The 22,867-nt window shown below is 39.8% G+C and overlaps 1 long non-coding RNA gene across 2 annotated transcripts in view; it reads left to right on the top strand.

The window, feature by feature from the left end:
• The window catches only part of LOC140905889 (uncharacterized), a 95,561-nt gene that overhangs the window by 15,829 nt on the left and 56,865 nt on the right, over positions 1 to 22,867 (top strand). For both annotated transcript variants that reach the window (XR_012156973.1, XR_012156974.1), the window contains exon 2: positions 2,981 to 3,032. This is a non-coding gene — a long non-coding RNA (uncharacterized lncRNA). The remainder of the gene's footprint in view (positions 1 to 2,980; positions 3,033 to 22,867) is intronic.

The raw sequence follows: 22,867 nt of genomic DNA, 5'->3' as shown, positions 1-22,867 counted from the left end.
TGGATAAGGTGTTTAATAGGGGCAAAAATGGTCAAGGAGAGTCAGAAATCTTTTGGCTGTATTTGAAACTGGAAACTTAAAATGACAAGTTGCTGTTCAGCTACACTATGTGGGTGAGGAAGTAAATTATGCTTCTGATTCACTGCTTCTGCCCCCTAAAAATAACCCAGCAGAGACGTAGATCCATTTGAAAAATCCCTTTTTGTTCTGACTTTTTTTGTTTTTAAAAAATGTGATAAATGAAACGTTTGTCTTCAGAAAACTGGTGCAGGAAGTAGCTGAAACACTGACCAGCTGTAATGCAAGATTATCCCAGCTGGCACTCAGATCTGAGTTGGATGACTTGGATCATAAAATCAACCTGAAAATTGTGCAATATTGTACAAAATGTGATGCTGGGAGGAGGTAGCTAACAGCCAAAGTGAGGAAGCTGGAACACATGCTGCAAAAGCAGAGTCAAGACTTCAAGCAGTTGAGACTGAAAAGGAATGACTGAAAGAAGTTTAAAAAAGGCACAGGAACGAACTGATGGATTTACAGAAGGAAGGAGTAAAAATGGTGAAACTCAAATAGCAAGTGGAATTTTGGTGGCAAACACAGGCAAAGAAGAAATTAAACTTGTCAGAGGAACTCCGGATGCATTTTGACAGTATAACAAAGGAGAAAAGACCAATATATCTTGCCTTCTAGATATTTTAATATAGATACACCAAAATTCCAGGGACAGTGCTGATATTAAAAATGTTCTCAAGTCGTAGCAGTCCATTAGAAACTTTCAAAAAGCAGGCTTCCTTAACTTCATTTAAGATAAAAGAGGATATGTAATTGCAGTAAGAAGACGACCAGTGAGGAAGGTTTACAAGACTGTAAAACCTGATGATGATTATTTTTTTTATGACGATGAGACTGGAGTGGTTTGTTTGTTAGCCTTTGATGGACTTGTAAAGCGTTCCAGGAGGAATGTACTGATATGTCCATGTAAGGCTATCTGAACATTGTAACCTGAGAACCCCAGAACTATGGAAAATGATTCTAGAAAACAGCTGTTGGAATGTGGAGCAAATTGCTGGAATTCTGCTAATAAAAAAAACATATGTTATCTCCGTGTGAATGTGTATACTTGGATTTATTTCCACAAGCAAATCTGCCCAGATGTTTTTGAATTACAGGGCAGTGAAAATGTAACCTATTGCTGACTTCTGCAAATAGGTCTAACTTTTTGGGGGGAGGTTCTATACCTTAAAAGATAGGTTAGTTTTCTGAGTTAAGTCTTCTCAAGTACATATAAACTTTCCTAATAAATAAATAAATAAAATAAAAATAGCATGTAGGCTTGTTTTGAACAAAACCATAGTATTATTATTTCATTATTAAGTGCTGACAATATGCTTGTGCCTGCACAAAGCATGAAATGAGCACAGTCCCTGTCTCAAAAAACATAGTCTGCTGACTGCCCTAAAAATTAGAAGGTATTTAAAGATTTTCTTGTGAAATCACTCGCTCAATATGAGCAGCTCTGGCGGGGAAAGATTTCACTAAAAACTAGCCAGTGGGGTGGGTCAGTGTTTGGGTGTCCAACTTTTGACTTCTATGGCCTAATTTTCAGAGGTGCAGAGCATTTACCATTCCAGTGAAATCAAGGCCACGTGTGGATACTTAGGGAATCAGGCTTTGGGCACCCAAAAAATAAAATAGACTTAAAGGCCAATTTTGAAAACTTGCACCTGACCCCTTTTGCCCCCTTCAGTCCTAATCTTAGTACACTCTTTTTTTTTTTTTGGCGGGGCGGGGAGTTGCTAGCTCATTTTCTTGCAAAGTTAGCCTTTAAAATGTAGGGTTTGGTAGCAAGAACTGTGTCTATAATGCCCTGCTGGGGTATTGATTCAGTACTGGCTCAAAAGAAAGGTGCCACCTACTGAATCACCATCAGCACCTGTATTTTCCTTGGAGATCTTCAGTCCAAACATAAGAACCATCCTATTCAGCTTTTGAGAATGGATGCAACCTGAGCTCAAAGTGGTATGGCTGAAGGCCAAATTCAAACAAACATATAAAACCTATAGAATGATGGGGCTGGTCAAGACCATGAGAGGTGTCTAGTTCAGACCCTATGCTGAGGTGGGACTAAGTAAACCTAGACCATCCCTGATAAGTGTTTGTCTAGCCTGTTCTTAAAAACTTCCAGTGATGGTGGATTCCACAGCCTCCCCTGGAAGCCTAATTCCAGAGCTAAACTATCCTTAGTTAGAAAGAGTTTTCTGATATCAAACCAAGCCAATTACTTCTTCTACTTTCAGTGGACATGGAGAACAATTGACTACAGTCCTCTTTATAACAGCTATTAACATATTTAAAGAGTGTTATGAGATTGCCTCCTCAGTCTTCTTGGCATGTTTAGTCTTGAGAAGTTTTTTTTAAACATTTCCACATAGGTCAGGTTTTCTAAATCTTTTATCATTTTTGTCGCTCTCCTCTGGGCGCTCTCCAATTTGTCCACATCTTCTTCAAGTGTGGCATCCACAACTGGACACAGTACTCTAGCTGAAACCTCACCAGTGCTGAATAAAGTGTATCTTACAGAGGATGCTTCTGTTAATACACCCCAGCATGATATTGGCCTTTTCAGCAACTGCATCACATTGTTGACTCATGTTCAATTTGTGATCTACTATGGCTCCTAGATTCTTTTCAGGACTACTACTTCCTAGCCAGTTATTCCCCATTTTTTAGTTATACATTTGATTTTTCCTTCCTAAATATAGTACTTTACACTTGTCTTGATTGAATTTCATCTTGTTGATTCCAGACCAATTCTCCAATTTGTCAAGGTCATTTTGAATTCTATTCCTGCTTTCCAAAGTGCTTGACACTCCTTCCACCATGATGTCATCTGCAAATTTTGTAAGCATATGCTACACTGCATTCTCAAAGTAACTAATGAAAATATCAAATGGTATATTAATAACATTTTCCTTTTCAGACAGAAATAGCTCCACGGTAGACACAACTGTCATGGTTCACTTTTCTAAAAGGTAAGAATGGCTATTCTTGTTGAACTTTTTGCTATGAGTGAAGCCATTGCCTTCATTATGAATGATATCACCAAAATTAACTATCTATGTGTTGATAAATCTAGACACTGTGGCAACTGGCTAAAGCACTGAACTGGGTCTTAGGACTGGGATTCTGCCACTGGCCTGCAGGCTGGCCTGCAGCCTGACCTTCCTCTCTCTGTATCTCAGTTTCCCCATCTGCAAGTTGGGGGTAATGATACTGACCTCCTTTTCTAAAGCACTTTGAGATCCTCTGATGAAAAGCTCTAGGTGTTATCTATTGGTTTTACACTGCCACCCATCACTGTAATATGTGAGTGCCCTCCACATAAAATCAATAGGATCTGAACACTTCTCTCTTTGTAGTATTAATTGACACCGATACACTTACCACTGGTGCACATGTTAAATAACTACTTGAAGTACATCAGTTGTCCATATTATTTTCCCTGTGCTGCTTTAGACAGCATTTAGCCTTTTTAGTTTTTCCATCATTTTTCCTCCATATGCCAGTGTCAGCAGGAACACTGAACCTCGCTTGGCTGATCAACTTGTTTATTTTACTTGCTTCCAAATAGATTTTTTTAAAAAATAGAAAATTAACAAGAAGTGAAGGAAAATAGGGTAGAAGTTACTTTTTTCCAGTAATAGCCTACAGTAGGTGTAGTAACTGCGGCATAAATTGCCATTTTTCCTTCACTGGAAACAGTTCCAGTCTGTCAATGTATATTTTTGGGTCTACTCTAAATAGTTACAACCGTTATTCTTTACAGTAGCATAAGAAACTGTAACTTCTGTGCTGTAACTGAATGCACAAAGCAATCTATAGAACCAGGAAAACATTCAGAACATCCTCCCTGTTCTTTCTTGCTTGTTTGTTTCCCAAACCTTTTATTCCTAAATATATTGTATCTAGAACTTCAAAAGCAATGGATCTGCATACAGAACAGCTTCTGAGAATGCCACAATGCTAGCTTCTGTTCTAAGCCCCATCCTACTATAAGATAAGTGCTTAAAATTAAGCATGTGAGTATGAGACCGCAGATCTGGAAAACTGCAGGTTGCCCAGGTTAAGATAGGAAGAGTGAGGGGGCCAATAGTTAGGTTAAAGTATTCCTTAATTTTCCCCTTGATCATGAGGATTTAGAGAGAGGGTCCAACCGAAGCCCCCAGTCTAAATTGCCCAAACTTAGGAAAATGTTGGATCTTGATCTGGCCCCCATCTGTAATTGGGTCAAGTCAAAACCCATTGATGTGACCACCAGTCCTGCTTCTATCCCAAACTCTGTGATGGAAAAGTTTGAACCTATCTGTAATCAAAACAATTCATTTGCCATATTCTTGTAACAGGACATCTCCTGTTTGCATAAAGAACTTAACCCAGGAGATGGTCATCTAAGAAAGAAAGAACAGTAACATTGAGGGTTTAGTTTTAAACCATTGAAGTCAGTTGTTGTTTTTTCCAAAGACTTCCATGGGAGGAGGATAAGGCTCTCAATTCAGAAATTTCTTACGGGAGTCAGTTAAGTCTGCAGATTTTCCAATTTGTCCTTAGGATTTGTACTAAAAGAACTAAGAATGGGATGCAGGAATTGAATTCCCTGCCAAATCCCCATTGTATCACTATAATGTGCAATGTTATGTTAGCCTTACAATACTCTGCATTTGATTGACCTTTCCACTCAAAACTGCAGTACAGTGTCAAGAACTTGTAACACAGAGGTGGAGAAACACCAGCCAATGCAAACACTAACTATGAAAAGGAGAAAGATTGCATTGTGCACTCTGTCAACTTAATATGTATCCAAAACCTGATTTCATTCTTGTGAAAAAAGTTGCCAATACAGAAAAGGCTGGAAAATGTATCCATTCTCATGGCAACCTTTGCATCCAGGATGGGGCTTTCTCTTTTACTTCCCTTCTTCTTCCTGCTTCTCAAACAGACTGTTTATTAATATATGTGAGAGTTGGACAAGCATCTTTTTTTGTTCCTATAAAAAACTGCCAGGCTTGTGATTCTCTCCTGGGGTTCATAGTCTGAGTGCCAGCAGAATCAGAACATCATTCCAAGAAGAATTTCTCACCTCAGTACTGCTGGCATGGGGGCTTTCTTCTTAATGAGGAAATCATTTACCTCCAAAATGATACCTTGTTTGCCTAGCTTCTAGAGTTCTTTAACTGAAGAAACAGAGACTGGAGAGTATTTTGGCTTGTTGTTCGAGCTCTGCAATAGAAAAGCCTACAACAAACCTATTCTACCTCTCTCAGAAGATCAAAAGAAAAAGACTCCGGTTTTGGGATTCTTAGGACTACTTCATCCTCGGGAAAGCATAAAGTAGATAAAGGAAACTGAGTCTTTAACAGTTTAAAAGCATGTTGCTTTTGTTGCTAACATCGTAGTACATCAGAAGTTGGCAAATGTACCACATTTTGAGCTTGATTCTCCTCTTATTTACACCAGTTCTACACTGATACCTCCATTGACTGCTCCTATTCAGCCTGGTATAAGTCAGAAGAGCATCAGGCCCTTAGATTTGAAAAAAGTCTTAGCATATAATCTTTTTCCATATATGATCATGTTTCTTTTAAATATTTTAAATTTATTTGCAGCTGTTTTTTCAAAGTTAACTTTTGTTATCTCTTGTTTGTGCAGTGTTAAAATATAGCTCAAAAGGCTTGCTTTTCAGTTTCAAAGTTTAAAAAGAAAAGCTGATTCAGAAATATTTCCACATATAAGGAACTATATCAAGCTGCCAGTTGCCTTTCAGTTTTCCCATCATGCTTACAAGAAATGTTCTAAAAGGAATGACTTTTCCTAGAATGGAAGAGATTTTGAACTAAGATTGTGATTTTTTTTCAAATCGTGATAAATTAATATGTCTCTTGAAAAATGTTCTGCTTTAAAAATTCCAATAACTTAAACTGGAGTGAGAGAGGTTTTAGGAGTTTTCTCTCAGTTCTTTGAGGGCGGAGGTGGTTGTTTTCTTATGAAGATATATTACAATATCTTAACTGTGAGAGATTAAATTCATCCTTGGGCAGAGGGCCAGCAAGTAAATCCCACTTATACCCTATTTTAAGTGAGATTTAAGAGGTACATGCCAGTAGACTTGAGTTGCCATCCTAGATTTGAACATTGATTTAAAGTAATTATGCCTGAAGGCGAGGGGAAAGAAATGGAGTAACCTCATGTTTTACCATTATTTACTAATTACTATTAACTATTTAATCTATTTTATAAAAAAAAGAATTTTTAAAGGGGCCACATTCTACTAAAATCAAACTTAATTCACTTAGAGCCTGATTCGAGGCCCATTGGAGTCAATAGAGAGACTCCAGGTGACTCTGATGGGCTTTGGATCAGCCCATAGAGTCCATTTTAGAAACTCTTCTAATTTAGACACAGCTAATAAATGAGGAAAAGTAAATCAAGAAATACAAACACTCTTTCATACCAGTGTGAGATTAATACAATCTATGATCTGCCTGATGGCATTTTAGAAAGGTTGGAACCACTTATCTAAAATATTACCGGATACATGTTTGTCCAAATAATTTGCATGTGCATCTCTCATAAATTAGCAAATTACTGCACATGGGCAATATGGCGTTGTATAGTTGTCCCCTAGCCCTGTCAGAAACATGATACCAGTTTGTTGTATAGACAGGGCCTTAAATGCAGAGTTAGAGTCATAGAAGCGTGGCCAGAAGGGACCACCAGATCATCTAGACTGACCTCCCGTGTATCACAGGCCACTAAAATCATCCAGCTACCCCTACAGCCAGCCCACCAGGCAGAATTAGACCAAAGTATTACAGCCCTCAGGAGACTAGACTGTTATGTGACACAGGCCAAGAACAGAGAGTTCAACTGGGTTACGGAACTCCAGACAGCTCCATGCCATAGAGCGGAGTGTGGGGTTAGGATTTGCCTCACAACTATTTGACTTTTGTGAACATCTTGCCACTGACAGATAATTTTTCTTTATAGCTGGATGAGTGCATTGACAACACAATATTTAACAAAAAAGAAAATTTCCAATAAGCCTCTAGCTACTGGAATTTGGGTGGAGATAAGTGAATTATATATCTGAGTGTGTAATTTCTACCCTGACAGAGGGATTGCCCTTCTTTTGAACATTTTAAGGGAACTTTACGAGTTTTAATCTGGAATGAATTTTAAAGAGTTTCTGATGACTCATGTAAAATCTTATGAAGAAAGAATTTTGCTTGTGTGTGATATTTTTCTTTCTTTCCCACATATTTTATTGCTAAGGACAATTGACCTTCCTTAACTTGTAATTAGACAGAATGATGCAATATGCAAATGTATGAGAGGGCCCTTTCAACTGGAGACATAAAACACTAAACACTTCTAACTATGAAGCACAGGCAGGCATAAATAGGTAAACTACCACTGCAGCCTTTCTGTACAGACTTTTGCTTTGATACTAATGCATGTAGCCACATAGGATAAAAGTATGATTTAAAACAGCTGCATAATAACCAGAACTGGATGACTTTTCACAATTTTAACTGAATATCCTTGTGAAGTTTTAAATGAACTTGCTTCAGCTGTGCTCATGGCCCTATTGATTTTGCAAATTTCAAAACTGCATACACAAGTATTCATGAATTTTAAATGTATATGTGCACAGCCTAGTCCACTAAGACCATTGAAGTGGCATGCCAGTATGAGCTGTGAATGCTCAGAGCTTTGGAAATCAGGCACTTTCATGTAGGTTCCTTAACATGGATTTAGGTGTCTAACTTGAGGCACCCAACTTTGAAAATCTTGACCTAAGTCAGTAAAGATATATCCAGTATTTATGACAATGAAATTAGTGTAAACATAAAACAATGAAAAAAGTTTCACCTCACTATACATGTTTATCTAAGGATATAGATAAAATATGATACTGTATTATTTGAAAAATAGTGTGTGATCATGAAATTAAAGACAAACATAATGAATAGACATCTTGGTTTATGCATGGAACTTAACTTGGCATTTCCTGACTGTTGACTGTTAACTCTGTGAACTTGACATTCCTTCATATGGAATATAAACAAATACAGATGGCCTTAATACTGTAGCATGGTACTGGATGTTGGAATGAGGGCTTTAGCAAATTTAGAAAACATATTATTTCAATTAAATGAAAAAAGTTCCAAGGTATTTGCTCTCTATTGAATTATATGATCAATACCCTTGTTAAAATAAATTTCAAAATGTTGGGCCCAGTCCAACAAAAAATATCTGTGGCCTTCGATGTCATTTAAACCCTGGAACGCCATGGATGCTGGCTGCAGAGTGTGCCAAGGAGAATGGGAGGGGGAGAAAGAAAGAATGCTTATGGCTGGGAGTCGCAGAGTTGTTCTTGGAAAGAAGAACTCTTGTCTCTGCTTTATGTCATGGTGACCCTCAGACCCCTATTCCGGTTCAGTCAATATCCGTCTATAAGGACTCTGTAGCCTATGTGTGTTTGTACAGCCCAAAGGTGGAAGTAATTCCAATGGCAAGTCTTAAAAAGGTAAAAAAGAAACATTTCAAGCCTGAACCATTGGCAGGTTAATTCAAAAGTATTTGGTTTGTGTAATACTTGAAAGAGCAGAGGCTAATCGAAAGGTGAGTTCCTTGCCTTGATCGCTAGAGCCCTGACTCCATAAGGCACTTATGACTAAACTGAAGCCAGTGGGACAGTTAATATACCTAAAATTTCAGCATGTGCTTCAGAACCTCTTTGTATCTAGATATGGGCCTCTCCCCCACATAACTGCAAAGTCAAGGGGAGAGTGGGAGGCTTCTCTACTTCTTGGTTTGACTTTAATATAGGATGGGAATGGCAAGTCTTCAGTCAAATGAGCAACTAGTTTTCTTCTCTTTGCCTGGCAGGAGCAAAGAGTAGCTTTCGGCTGATCTCTAGGTTAGAAGGGCACATGTGCTGAAACCATTAAAAAACACTGACTTCAGTGTGGCTGCTCATATGCTTAAGGTCTTTGCTGGATCAGGGTCAGGATGTTGCAGGATCAAGCCCTTATTTCAGGAGAGGGTTTTAACCCCTTCCTCATCAAGCACCATGTAAAATATCTATCTCAATACCCCTTTCACCAACCTTGTCACCCAGCACTTCTGAAAGTGTATAGATTCATAGATTTTAAGATGTTATAGCCAGATGTTACAATGTCTTTATGATAATCCAGATGTTACAATGTCATTATGATGATCCATTATGTGTTATCCATGCATAGCACAAGCCATAGAATTTCACCCAATGATTCTTGCATCAAGCCCATACCTTCTGGACTGGTTTAAGTTTCTCAGGGCAAACTTTCTAAATGATCATGTCAAGTTTCTATGTTCTTTGCTTATACTTGAGGTAAATCACTGGTTCTGAAAAAAACCTATCATTCTGGTTTAAGAATTCACGTAAAAAGCAAATGTGCTCCTTTATAAAAATACTCAGTAACGTTTATGAGGAAAATGTTGCTGATTTTGCTGAATGCTCTGCAATAGGAGAGTAATTCAGGTGGCATTTTATGTCAAAATTTTATAGTAACAAGCTAAGTGAGTCTAAATTTTTGAGGGCTATTTAATTTCTTAGGAACTGAGTTGAGGGGAAAAATCCCTAATCTCTGCACCACAGAGATTGCAGAAGCCAAATAAAGTTTCTTCCACTGACTTATTCAGTGTGGAAGCCTGCACTTTTTTGTGGGTGAACTAAATCATTACAATGTACTGTGTATTTTTAATACAGATGTTAATTGTAACTGAATTCATCTTAAGAAAAAGGGCGTGATTCGGTGTAGCTCACACGTTGAATAATTATTTTGCTGCTGAAATTCTTTAGATCTATGGAATAAGAAAGGACTAATTTGTAGGTGTCTTTTTCAGCAATCATAGGGGTCTTCATTATATCTCCAGCAGTAGCACAACAATGGATAGGTGGCTCTCTTTGTAATATTTGTAAATCATGATCCCAGAACTCTTTTGTTCATAGAACATGCTGAGAAAGGCTGCCCAAATGTAATCAGGAAATACCAGAAATCTCATGACAGAGCCTGTTCTTGTGAAATGTTCAGCCAGTTTGCAATTTAAGAAATTTGAATAGTTGTCCAGTATGAACCTTGGAGTTATTTCAGATGTGCCCAATGCTTGTCCTTCAAAGTATTACGAGTAATGATGATATTATTCTTTTTTACAGCAGCCAACAGTGTTAGTCAATTTACAGTATGACTAAAAGACCAGCTGTTTCATTCTGATATCACATATAATGATGTAAACAAAGTATACACTCAGGTCAATGGAGTTGCACTTATGCAAAACTGGTGTACAGGGCAAACAGATCCAAAGTATTTGTCCCTAACAGATTACAAGGCAATTGTGGGTTTGATGAGAGAGGAACAAATAAAGGAGAGGGGCTGGTAAAAGAAGAAAAAAGAAAAGGGTTAAGTGTAATAAGACAATAGAGTTTCCCAATATGGTGAAATACAAATCTTGATGGTTTCATTGTATACATACATTTTTTAAAACTGGTTAATGAACTTTCCATTGGCTCATGTGTAAATGGAAATATAGCCCAACAAAACAGATTGTGGCATGGGAAGATAGGAGCCCTGCAAATAATAAATAAGTTTTTATTTTTTGACTAAATAATAAAGTGAACCACAATAATAAACTAAGAATACCATTAACAAAATACATCCAAATTAGGAACAGCATACATAACACAGATGAGTGAGAAGATGAGACTAGCCAAAATCTCATTCCTTTTCTAATTACTGTCAACACAAAAAATTGATCATACAAAAAACCCCTAGAAATAACAACGATTGAGAAATCAAGTACTCAAATATCATTAAGGTGAGCTTTTAACCTTCAGACTACCCTCTTGTGATTATGCCTTAAAATATAGTTTCTCTTTATATCATAAATTATTTGACATCTAATACATATATATTATAATCCAAACTAGAATTTCTTTCATTAGCTTTGCATACAGTAAGTCACAGTACAGGACTGCTCCTTTTTCATTGGGCACCAGAAATAGTATGTGATTTAGATGGAGTAAATGGGCCAAAGGTATTGACATGATTTTGTTACTGTTCAGCATTAAACAAGCAGAGATCTCACCCTGCTTAACGAGGAAAAACAGTTAAATAATTTGAAATTTAAAATATTAAATAAGGTATTTGTTCCCTTGTTTGTTTCTCTTTAGTTAGAGAGAGTTTTTAAAAAAGGAAAAACTCCGTCCTCTGGTAGTCTTTTTAGACCGTACTAAAGATGGTAATAACTGTCCTTTCGGGGGAAAACAGACATTAGTTGATGTCATTTGGGTCCCTCTCTGGCCTAGTCTGCTCAGGATGACAAAGACCCAAGACACCCAAGATGGTGAGGGTGGCAGCCATAATGCTGAAACTAGCTCCAGGAGCCAGTTTTTCTCCCTGAAGTCTCTTTCTTCAAGGGCAATGGTGGGTGGAATAGCCCATTGGTTCTCAACCTTTCCAGACTACTGTACCTCTTTCAGAATTCTGAAGCTCAAGCCCTGCCGCCCAGGGCTGAAGCATATAACTTAATTTCATGGGGCCCCCTGTATGTGGGGCCCCAGGCAGTAGCCCTGCTTGCCACCCCCTAATGCCACCCCTGCACTTGTGATCCCCCCTAAACCCATCTTGTGACCCCCCAGGTTGAGAAACACTTATCTAGATGAGTTGATGTATCCCCTGGAAGACCCGCTGCATGCCCCCAGGTACTCATACCTAGGATTGCCAATTTTGGTTGGACGTGTTCCTGGAGGTTTCATCACCTGACATAATCTTTAATTAGAGATTGATCTTTAATTTCCTGGAGATTCCAGGACAATCCTGGAGAGTTGGCAACCCTACTCGTACCACTGCTTGAGAACCACTGGAATAGCCCATCCACCTTATTATTTTGTTCATAAATTAGGCTTAGTTTCTGGCATGCTAATTTTGGTTTAGTAAACAAAAGATTAAAACCAAAAATCACTAAGCATGATTTTAACATTGAGTTATTAGTATGCTTTTTTGTTTAAACTAATTTAATTTGGGGGGTTTGCTTTTTGGGGGATTTTTTTGTACTTTTTTCCATTAACATTTATTATTAGTTATTGGGGCATTTTATGAATTTATACATACTTTTTACAGTTGAATTTACAGTTAGGGTAAATTTTTAGGCCCAGTTATTACAACATAATACACTTTTCAGACTTTGGCTTGATTTTTAAGTCACAGTAAGGGAATGGATAGAATGTCATCCACCCAGGAATCATAGTTCACCCTGGCTTGGAAAATTGATAGACTAGAATTGCACATCCACCAATGTGATATATGCCATCATGTGCCAGCAATGCTCCTCTGCCATTTACATTGGTCAAACTGGACAGTCTCTACGTAAAAGAATAAATGGACACAAATCAGATGTCAAGAATTATAACATTCATAAACCAGTCGGAGAACATTTCAAGCTCTCTGGTCACGCAATCACAGACATGAAGGTCGCTATCTTACAACAAAAAAACTTCAAATCCAGACTCCAGCGAGAAACTGCTGAATTGGAATTCATTTGCAAATTGGATACTATTAATTTAGGCTTAAATAGAGACTGGGAGTGGCTAAGCCATTATGCAAGGTAGCCTATTTCCCCTTGTTTTTTCCTACCCCCCCCCCCCGACGTTCTGGTTAAACTTGGAGAGTGGTCAGTTTGGATGAGCTATTGCCAGCAGGAGAGTGAGTTTGTGTGTGTGTGTTCCCGCGGGGGGTGTGTGAGAAAGCCTGGATTTGTACTGGAAATGGCCCACCTTGATCACCATGCACATTGTAGGGAGAGTGGTCACTTTGGATGAACTATTACCAGCAAGAGAGTGAGCTTGTGTGTGTATGGGGGTGGGGGGTGAGAAAACCTGGATTTGTGCTGGAAATGGCCCACCTTGATTACCATGCACATTGTAGGGAGAGTGGCACTTTGGATGAGCTATTACCAGCAGGAGAGTGAGTTTGAGTGTGTATGGGGGTGGGGGGGGGTGAGAAAACCTGGATTTATGCTGGAAATGGCCCACCTTGATTACCATACACATTGTAGGGAGAGTGGTCACTTTGGATGAGCTATTACCAGCAGGAGAGTGAGTTTGTGTGTGTATGGGGGTGGGGGGGGGTGAGAAAACCTGGATTTGTACTGGAAATGGCCCACCTTGATTATCATGCACATTGTAGGGAGAGTGGTCACTTTGGATGAGCTATTACCAGCAGGAGAGTGAGTTTGTGTGTGTGTTTTTTGGAGGGGGGTGAGGGGGTGAGAGAACCTGGATTTGTGCAGGAAATGGCCCACCTTGATTATCATACACATTGTGAAGAGAGTGGTCACTTTGGATGGGCTATTACCATCAGGAGAGTGAGTTTGTGTGTGTGTGGGGGGGGGGGGCGGAGGGTGAGAAAACCTGGATTTGTGCTGGAAATGGCCCAACTTGATGATCACTTTAGATAAGCTTCAGAGTAACAGCCGTGTTAGTCTGTATTCGCAAAAAGAAAAAGAGTACTTGTGGCACCTTAGAGACTAACCAATTTATTTGAGCATGAGCTTTCGTGAGCTACAGCTCACTTCATCGGATGCATACCGTGGAAACTGCAGCAGACTTTATTGTGTGTATATAAAGTCTGCTGCAGTTTCCACGGTATGCATCCGATGAAGTGAGCTGTAGCTCACGAAAGCTCATGCTCAAATAAATTGGTTAGTCTCTAAGGTGCCACAAGTACTCCTTTTCTTTTTAGATAAGCTATTACCAGCAGGACAGTGGGGTGGGAGGAGGTATTGTTTCATGGTCTCTCTGTGTATATAATGTCTTTTGCAGTTTCCACGGTATGCATCCGATGAAGTGAGCTGTAGCTCACGAAAGCTCATGCTCAAATAAATTGGTTAGTCTCTAAGGTGCCACAAGTACTCCTTTTCTTTTTGCGAAGACAGACTAACACGGCTGTTACTCTGAAACCTAGAATTGTTAAGTAAGTACAGTCCTTTATAAAACTATGACCCACAGAGAGAGAGATACTGAACAATTGTATCTTGTTTAACACTTAAGCCAGGACAGAGAACACCTAATTAGCATTTGAAAGGTCCCTTAACAAAGCAGGAAGGCAGTCACCTTGGGAGGGATGGGAAAAGAAACAGAAACAAACTTCCATCTAGGTTAAATAATATTTATTAAAGCAGACCCAGCAGGCAAGAAACCATTCTGTGGGGAAGGCAGCCAACCACATACAACAAGACTACAGGGAAGTTTTACAGGCTAGTAAAATTTGGAAGGTAGCCTATCATTCTAGTAGATCTCAAGTTGCAATTGTGCCAGGATAGGAACATAGATTAGTCCACTACCCAAAATAGTACTCCTGCATAAACATTATTCTTCATACAATAATGCTAACCATAGCTTTCCTGCTTTTATGAACAAGTTGATACCTGATCACATAAAAAGAACCTGGAGGAGTAACTGAGATTATATCACAGTAAATCAACCCAAGTTACGCTACTCCAGCTACGTGGATAAAGTAGCTGGACTCGATGTAGCTTAGGTTGATTTACTGCAATGTCTACACCACGCTGGGTCGACAGGAGACACTCTCCTGTCAACTTTTCTTACTCTTCTCATTCGGGGTGAAGAACTGGGGTCAACCTGAGAGCAATCTGTAGTCAATTTGGCACTAAATTGGACCTGCTAAATCGACCCCCAGTGCATTGATCACCAGAGTGTCGATCTGGCTGTAGTGTAGACATAGCCTGAGCAGCCTCCAATGGAAAAGGGAACCTGATGCAAGGGGCTGATGTGAGACGTCAGGGATAGATGCAGAGAGAAAATGACAGGCACAGAACTATAGAGAAGTGAGCATCAGAGCTCCTGTATGAAACTGGAGAAAAGCCTGTTGAGTGTCTTTGGGTTAAGTTTAGAGGCAAGAGAAACAAGGGATGTCGTGATGGGCATCTGCTTTAGACCACCAGACCAGGAGGATGAGGTAGACAAGGCTTTCTTCAGACAACTAACAGAAGTTGCCAGACCATGGGCCCTGGTTCTCATGGCGTCTTCAATCACCCTGATATCTACAGGGAGAGCAATACAGCAGTGCACAGACAATCCAGGAAGTTTTTGGAGAGTATTAGGGACAACTTGGTGCAAGTGCTGGAGGAACCAACTAGGGGCCATGCTCCTCTTGACCTGCTGCTCACAAGCAGGGAAGAATTGGTAGGGGAAGTAGAAGTGGGTGGCAACCTGGGCAGCAGTGACCATGAAATAGTCAAGTTCAGGGTCCTGACAAAAGGAAGAAAGGAGAGCAGCAGAATACGGACCCTGGACTTCAGGAAAGCAGACTTTGACTCCCTCAGGATCCCCTGGGAGGCTAATATGAGGGGGGAAGGAGTCCAGGAAAGCTGGCTGTATTTTAAAGAAGCATTATTGTGGGCACATGAACAAATCATCCCAATGTGCAGAATAGCAAATATGGCAGGCGACCAGCTTGACTTAACAGTGAAATCTTCGGTGAGCTTAAACACAAAAAAGAAGCTTACAAGAAGTGGAAACTTGGACAGATGACTAAGGAGGAGTATGAAATTATTTCTCGAGCATGCAGGGACGTAATCAGGAAGGCCAAAGCACAATTGGAGTTGCAGCTAGCAAGGGATGTGAAGGGTAAAAAGAAGGGTTTCTACAGGTATGTTAGTGACAAGAAGGAGGTCAGGGAAAGTGTGGGATCCTTACTGAATGTGGTAGGCAACCCAGTGACAGATGATGTGGAAAAAGCTCAAGTACTCAATGCTTTTTTTGGCTCAGTCTTCACAGACAAGGTCAGCTCCCAAACTGCTGCACTGGGCAGCACAGTATGGGGAGGAGGTAGCAGTCCTCAGTGGTGAAAAAGGTTAAGGACTATTTAGAAAAGCTAAATGCACAAGTCCATGGGGCTGGATGCACTGCATCTGAGGGTGCTGAGGGAGCTGGCTGATGTGATTGCAGAGCCATTGGCCATTATCTTTGAAAACTCATGGCAATTGGGGGAGGTCCTGGACGACTGAAAAAAAGGCAAATATAGTGCCCATCTTTAAAAAGGGGAAAAAGGAGAATCCGGGGAACTACAGACTAGTCAGCATCACCTCTGTCCCCAGAAAAATCATGGAGCAGGTCCTCAAGGAAGAATCCCATGCACTACTACAGGCTGGGGACCAACTGGCTAAGCGGCAGTTCTACAGAAAAGGACCTGGGGATTACAGTGGCATATAATATAGGGTATGTCTACACTGCAATAAAACACCCATGGCTGATGTGTATCAGGTGACAGTCTTGCAGGGTTCTGGCTGTGAAGCTAAAAAACTGTAGTGTAGATGTTTGGGCTCAGGCTCAAGCTCCCTACGTAAGGTGATATAGATGCTATGGCATTAGTCAGCCCAGAGTACACAAAAAAGTCTAAAGACCAAAAGATAAGACGTGAGTTTCAGAATGATGAAGTTCTATAAAATAGTCCAAATTTGAAGAAAATCATATCAGTAGTTTAAAGGATATAAAGATTAAATATTGAATGGTCCAAAATTGGAGACAATCCCAGACTAGCTTTGAACTGATCTAAACCCCTTAATTAAATAGTCAACTTGTTGATTTTAAAGACTGATAACCCTAAAAACACTGAACAATATTATCCCCTAAAATAAAGAGCATCAAAATAAAACTGTGCTGCTGCTCCTGAGTCACGGCATACCCAATCTATACCAGCCCTACGTAGCAAATCATGAGTTTTCAAATTGTGTATGCTTTGCACAAAATTTAACCAAGGGGTAAACCTGGTGGTACAGACTGTCACAATATTGCAAAATGTTTTCAATTATCAGTTTGAAATGGAAGCATCATTTCCATGTATACATTTTCACTACATACAATAGAAAAAAAATCAGAGGTCTGTGTCCAATGCTTATATATTCCATCATGTCTCAGGTAGTGACGCGAAGACTCACCGGTACAGCGCTTCCTGCTGGTCGTCTCAGGAATTAGCTCTCCAGCATACAGAGCACCTCCTACTGGCCTGTGTCTTGCCTGCTGCTGGCCCCATGTCCCTCCCAGACCCCAGTGCCCTTTGCCCTGGGGTTCTGCCCCAGCAGTAGCCCCACACTCTGGGTCTCCCCTCCCAGGGGAGCCCCCAACCCTCTAAACCCACCTTGCCTCAGGGGCTACTGCTAGTCATCATCTAGCCCCCGCTCACGGGGGCAGACTGCAATCTATAAACCACTCATCACTAGCAAAGAGTGTTTGGACCTGCTGCCTTTCCCTGCAACCCAGTTCCTCTCAAGGCCTTCCTGTCAGGCCACAGCCTGGAAGTCACCAGGCCTGAGCTCCCCAGCTCAGCCTGCCCCTTCCCCAGCACTGCTCTGTCCCCGGTACCCTTTGCTCCTTCGGGCAGCTAGATCCATCTCTCTCCAGAATTCACTAGGGCCCAGTTGTGCATTTGTTCTGAATGTGGGACTCACATTCCAGTCAGTCTGTAGAAGGACTGCAGCGTCAAGGCCAAACAGCACCAGAACTGAAATTCATTACAAATGAAGGAAAATATTCACAAAGCAATATGTATTTTCTTACTGTTTTTGTTCTTTAATATTTATATTGCAGTAGTACCTAGTGGCCAGCCAGGTCTTGGGCCCCATTCTGTTAAATGTTCTTTAAACATATAGTAAATGAAAGACACGGGCCAAAGAGCTTATAGTCTAAAAGATAGTACACTGTTATATGTGGCTTATAAATAAAGATACTGAATCGGCTCCTCTGCATACAAAAGGCCCTATATTATATGACCAATTCATTTTTCTTAAAACTGCATAACTACATCTTAATTACTATAGGACTCTTCTCTGTAACTAACAAATAATGCTTAGAAATGTGACAGTATAATCTATAGTTACAAGGCATATTTATCAAATAAATCTGGGCACAAAAACAATTCAGTACGTAAACTTTTTGGTTTGTAAAACTGACTGACTATATTAAAAGGCTGAAATTCATCTGGAATCTTGCCTGGACACAAAGATTCAAAGCCACTTCCTCTGAATAATAAACACAATATTTTAAGATAGGTTGAGGAAAAATATATCTTGGCTACTAGAAACTAAACAAAAAAGGAATCTTATATCTCTCATTTGTATTCATTCAACTTCTCCTGAAACAAAACTGGTGACTTGTATTAGTAGTGGTATTTTGGTCAAGTTTTGGAAGGTTTCCCTGATAGCATTATGCATTACTGCTTAGTCAAAACAAATTAGACTCCATACTGCCAACTTGGGTTTGATATATTTTCTTATATAACCGTGTGTGCTAACCTGTCAAGTAAACATAGTCAAGTAAACCTGTCAAGTAAGCATATGCTAATTTAACCAATAAGTTATGTATTTTGAATCTCATCCATATGTCACTTCATAATTTCTATTTCAATGTGATTGCTAAGAAACTCAACAAACATGCTCATATGCCACTCTATTATGTGTCTGTTGCTAGTTCATTGGTCATTATAGCCTAATTAGTGATAAGTGATAGCAGCAACCTCTGAGGAGTGTAAAAATATTTCACAGACAATTATCTACTCTGCCTGCTTTTAGTAGAAAAAATATCCTCCTATTTTGTGCATTGGCCTCACTAGCCTCGTACAATATGAATTATGCGTGTGTGCTATCCTTCCATCCTGTGGGCTGTAATACTTTGGTCCAGTTTTGGTTGTTGGCTTTATTGTGTGGGTGCTGGGTAGTGTTGGTGGCCTGTAATATACAGGAGGTCAGACTAGATGATCCGGTGGCCCTTCTGGCCTTAAACTTGAACTCTGTGATTCAGTAAAATTCCATGCTGAATTACACCCTTTGCAACTCTATAGAAGGCAGTAAAGTGTAAACTATGAAATCTGAACCTCTACTTTGTATGAGAAGTTAATTTTTTCTGGGGGGTAGAATAGTGGATTTGGGGTAGGGTCTATTCCTGGCTCCGGTTGTATACCAGTTGTTTGTTGGGCAAGTGATCCAGGCTGAGATTTTCAAAGCTGATATAGGGATTTTTCTATACAACTCTGATCCTCTTGTATTTGGCTTTATAAATCTCAACCCTGCAAACTTTTCTGTTCCTCAACTTATGCATCTGTTAGATATATAACCAAAAATAACAGGTGAGCCTTAATTTATGTTTATCAAAAAGCTGAGATTCCTGGATGAAAGTGATAAATAAGTGGTAAAGGTGATAAATATTACTATATTAGTAGTCCACTCCACATGCCACTGAAATAAGCAAGGTATAAATACATAGATTAGACTAGGTAGATCACAAGTAGCAAAAAAAAAAAAAAAAGCAAGACTAGATTTTTGACCTCTACTGAAGAAGCCCTTGGAAGACTTCATGATAAGCAAGGCTCATTTTTGGACTTTTTAGCTACATTTATCTTATCATTTTAACGGAAGTGTGACAGCAGCGACACTGCTTAAGCACTGACCGATCTGGTCTAATCCTACTCTGAAGGTACAGCAGATGTATACCAACCAGGGGGCATGTTCCCTATTTTTAAGTCAAAATGTTGATTCACAAAAGGCTTAAATAGTTCATTGCAGCTCAACAAAAGTTAGGGTATGTCTGTAGTTCTTGGACCTGGTTTGAAATATACTGTTTCACTGAAGCCACAGTGTTTTGCTGAAACACATCAGCTTCAACAACGTTTTAGTCAGGAAAAAAGAGAGGAAGAGAGGAAAAAATTGTATCACATGCTAAATTTGGCTTTGAATGAGGCAGAGCAGGGATTTGAACCTGGATCTCCCATATCCCAGGTGTGCGCACACACACACGTAGGTCCAAAAATGGGTATTTCAACACAATTCTGTTTTTGTCACAACATTCAAAGGCATTGGTTTTGGTACCATGTGTAACTAAAACCAATTTGAAGCTGTGAAAGTTGCTGTGAAACTGAATTGTCACATCCTTCTGCCAGCTCTAGTGGTTATACCCCCTGCTCATTGTTTTTACAAGTTGGTATCTATGGAAAATAAAAACTGGCACAAAGGAGAGCTTGGATGATGGGTTACATTTCTACTGAATATTTCCCAGAGCTGAGGTTGAGAAAGTGGATGGGGATAAAATCTGCAGACAAGGCAAGAAAGGAGGGGGAAGAGGAATTGTCTCTGAGTCACAAAGTCTCAGAGGGCTATCTCCTTGGTGGGGGGTCATCTTAGACACCACCTCCTGCTCTGGGCTGTACATAAAAGCTATAAGCACAATCTAGACCAAAGTAATAGAGACTCCAGTTACAGCAACATAATTAAGGTGACAGCTCAGGTCCTATTTATAAGGCCTACATCAGCCATACAGTATAACTTTGGCTAGAATTCTTCTTTTTGGACTGAAAATTGGCAAGATCATTCTTGAGCTCAAGGAGATTTTTTTTCCCTTCAGTTTGAAGGAAATTGGTTAAAAATGTTTGTGGTAGAGATAAGTAAATATAGCCTAGATTAAAAATGTTAACAGGATCCCATCTTTTTTTCAGTGCACCTATAGCTTGAAAATATCTTTTATTAAAACAAAACTTTAATATAAACTTAAAACCCTTTGTATGCTCCTTGGCAATGATTATATGACTGATTTAACTCCCACACGTACCTACAGGGAGAAGCTGTCAGCACTCCCACACTCCAAGTCACTGGGCCACTGCTACTTCTTTGCATTTCTCCCAGTGAAGGAGGTCAGAAGTTGGATGGCACTTATAGGCCCTGAAGCAAAGGGCCCTGGAGCGACATGCCTACTTTGTTGCACTGGAGAGGGGTTCAGAGAAAATATTCTTCCTCACCCCTTGCCTGTAAGTCCAAGGCACTGAGCCCAAAGTCACTGCCTTTCAGCAGTAGCTTTGTTTTAAGTCTGATCCTCTTTGCTCCCCTCAGAGGTAGCATAGAGTAAATGGTGTTGTGCTACTTTTCCAGTGGCAGAATCTGCAGTGTAGTTACTTTAATTAAAAAAAAAAAAAAGTGAGCACTTTCTAACAGCTAACCACCAAGTGATATCTGATATAACCATGTTATTCTCTTTAGGATGATGTGGTTTCTCTCATCAAACACTGACTTATTTTTAATGGTGGTAAGTGCATGGCAGGGCAGAATCTTCTCACATATATTTTACACAGAGACAGAATATTCTTTTTACCCTTTGTACCAGAAAAGAGGGTGGGGTTTTTGTTGTTGTTGTTTGGTTTTTGGAGGACAGTGTCTTCCCTGAGCATGGTGGGGTTTAAAAGGAAATGGGAAAAAAATCAAGGAAAAAGATGGAAAATGATGGAAACCTTGTTCACCACAGTTTGAATCTCTGCAGCTATAATGAATACAAGTACCATGGGTATGGCTATCAAGAAATCTTCCTACTTCTGAAATGTTCTCACATCCAAGAAAAAGTATCCACGAGTGAGTTCCTTTATATCCTTTACAATTATACCAAAGGTCATTTTATTTTTACAAGGAAGGTATTAAATTGCAAATATGAAAAAAATCAGTCTTGGTTCGAATCCTCCCTTTCTATGACATGTGTGGGCACACACTGGACAGCTGTTTCTCCTCTATCATTTAAGGTAAATCACAACATAATCTGAGTCAGAAGCAGCAAAGAGCTAAACCCTCACATAGTAATTGCAATCCAGTAAGTCTTTTCATTGTGTGAATCTATTTCTCTGTTATCAGTATTGTGTGTGCAATATACATTTTACTTCATACAGTCAGTGCAGAAGGAATTATGCCAGTGCAGATGTACCAGCATGTGATAGGCCCTCCCCAGTGGAAGGATTTGTGCTTCCAAGTCACAATCCTTCAGCTAGTTCCAGGGAGTGTAATGAGTGTGCATGCCTCACTATAGTTACTTGTATTACTGTAGGACCTTGAAGTTCCAAACAGGTCAGGACTCCATTATGCTGTACAGACATAAAGGTGGCACAATATGTGTTCTCTGACTGGCATCTGGGGAGGCCTCCAGGGAAAGGAACACTCTGCCCCAAGAGAGGCTGGCCCTTCTGCACTCTTTCTCTGCCCTCCCTTGTCCTTCTTCAGGAGTCAAGCTGTCATGGGGCAGTTACCTTGTACTTATTTCCCAACCTCCCTCTCTAAGAGGGTGGGGATGGGTGGGCTGGGATGGGGACAGCACAGCTCCGGAGTTCTAGAAATTTTAAAGGGTGTTAGAAAGAATTTGCTTGACATAATACTTTACAGTTAATGTTAGCATTGATTTAGGCTGTAAAGCACAGAAACGTTTCAAATGCTGTGTGCTTTATGAAGCCTTTCTGTAGGGATGGGGAGGAATAAAAAAAAATCAAACAAGGAAACGTAAAGGTAAAAAGTCCTCTGTTTCCCTAAGACTTCAAAGCAGCGCAGCACACTTGTTATTGCCCATGATTTAATTCTTCTCCCTGAATGGTTCATGCGGCTATGAGAACTGAGAGTGCATTGAATAAAGCCATTCTTGGCTACATCTGCTATTTGAGCCCTATTGCCCTTAGCTCAGATAAGCATAGCAAATCAGCAGGGGGAAAACAACACTAGTCTGCCCCAGTGTCAGCTCTTTCTAATTTAACTTCCTTACACTGAGTATAGATGGCTGGGGACACAGCTAGGTTATATGAAATCACATCACAGGGTCATTAGTAATTAAATGAATACTGTTACTAATGCACACCTTTTAAGTTTTGAAAGCATTGTTTGTCAATTATATAGGACTTTGCATCCTGAAAAGGCTTCCCAGTGCATTCAGTGAACAGCAAATAACTACTTAGTGAAT

The sequence above is a fragment of the Lepidochelys kempii genome, chromosome 2 (assembly GCF_965140265.1).
Source record: "Lepidochelys kempii isolate rLepKem1 chromosome 2, rLepKem1.hap2, whole genome shotgun sequence".
NCBI classification, from domain to species: Eukaryota; Metazoa; Chordata; order Testudines; family Cheloniidae; genus Lepidochelys; species Lepidochelys kempii.
The sequence above is the reverse complement of the archived record's forward strand: the minus strand, read 5'-3'. Positions and strand labels throughout refer to the sequence as shown.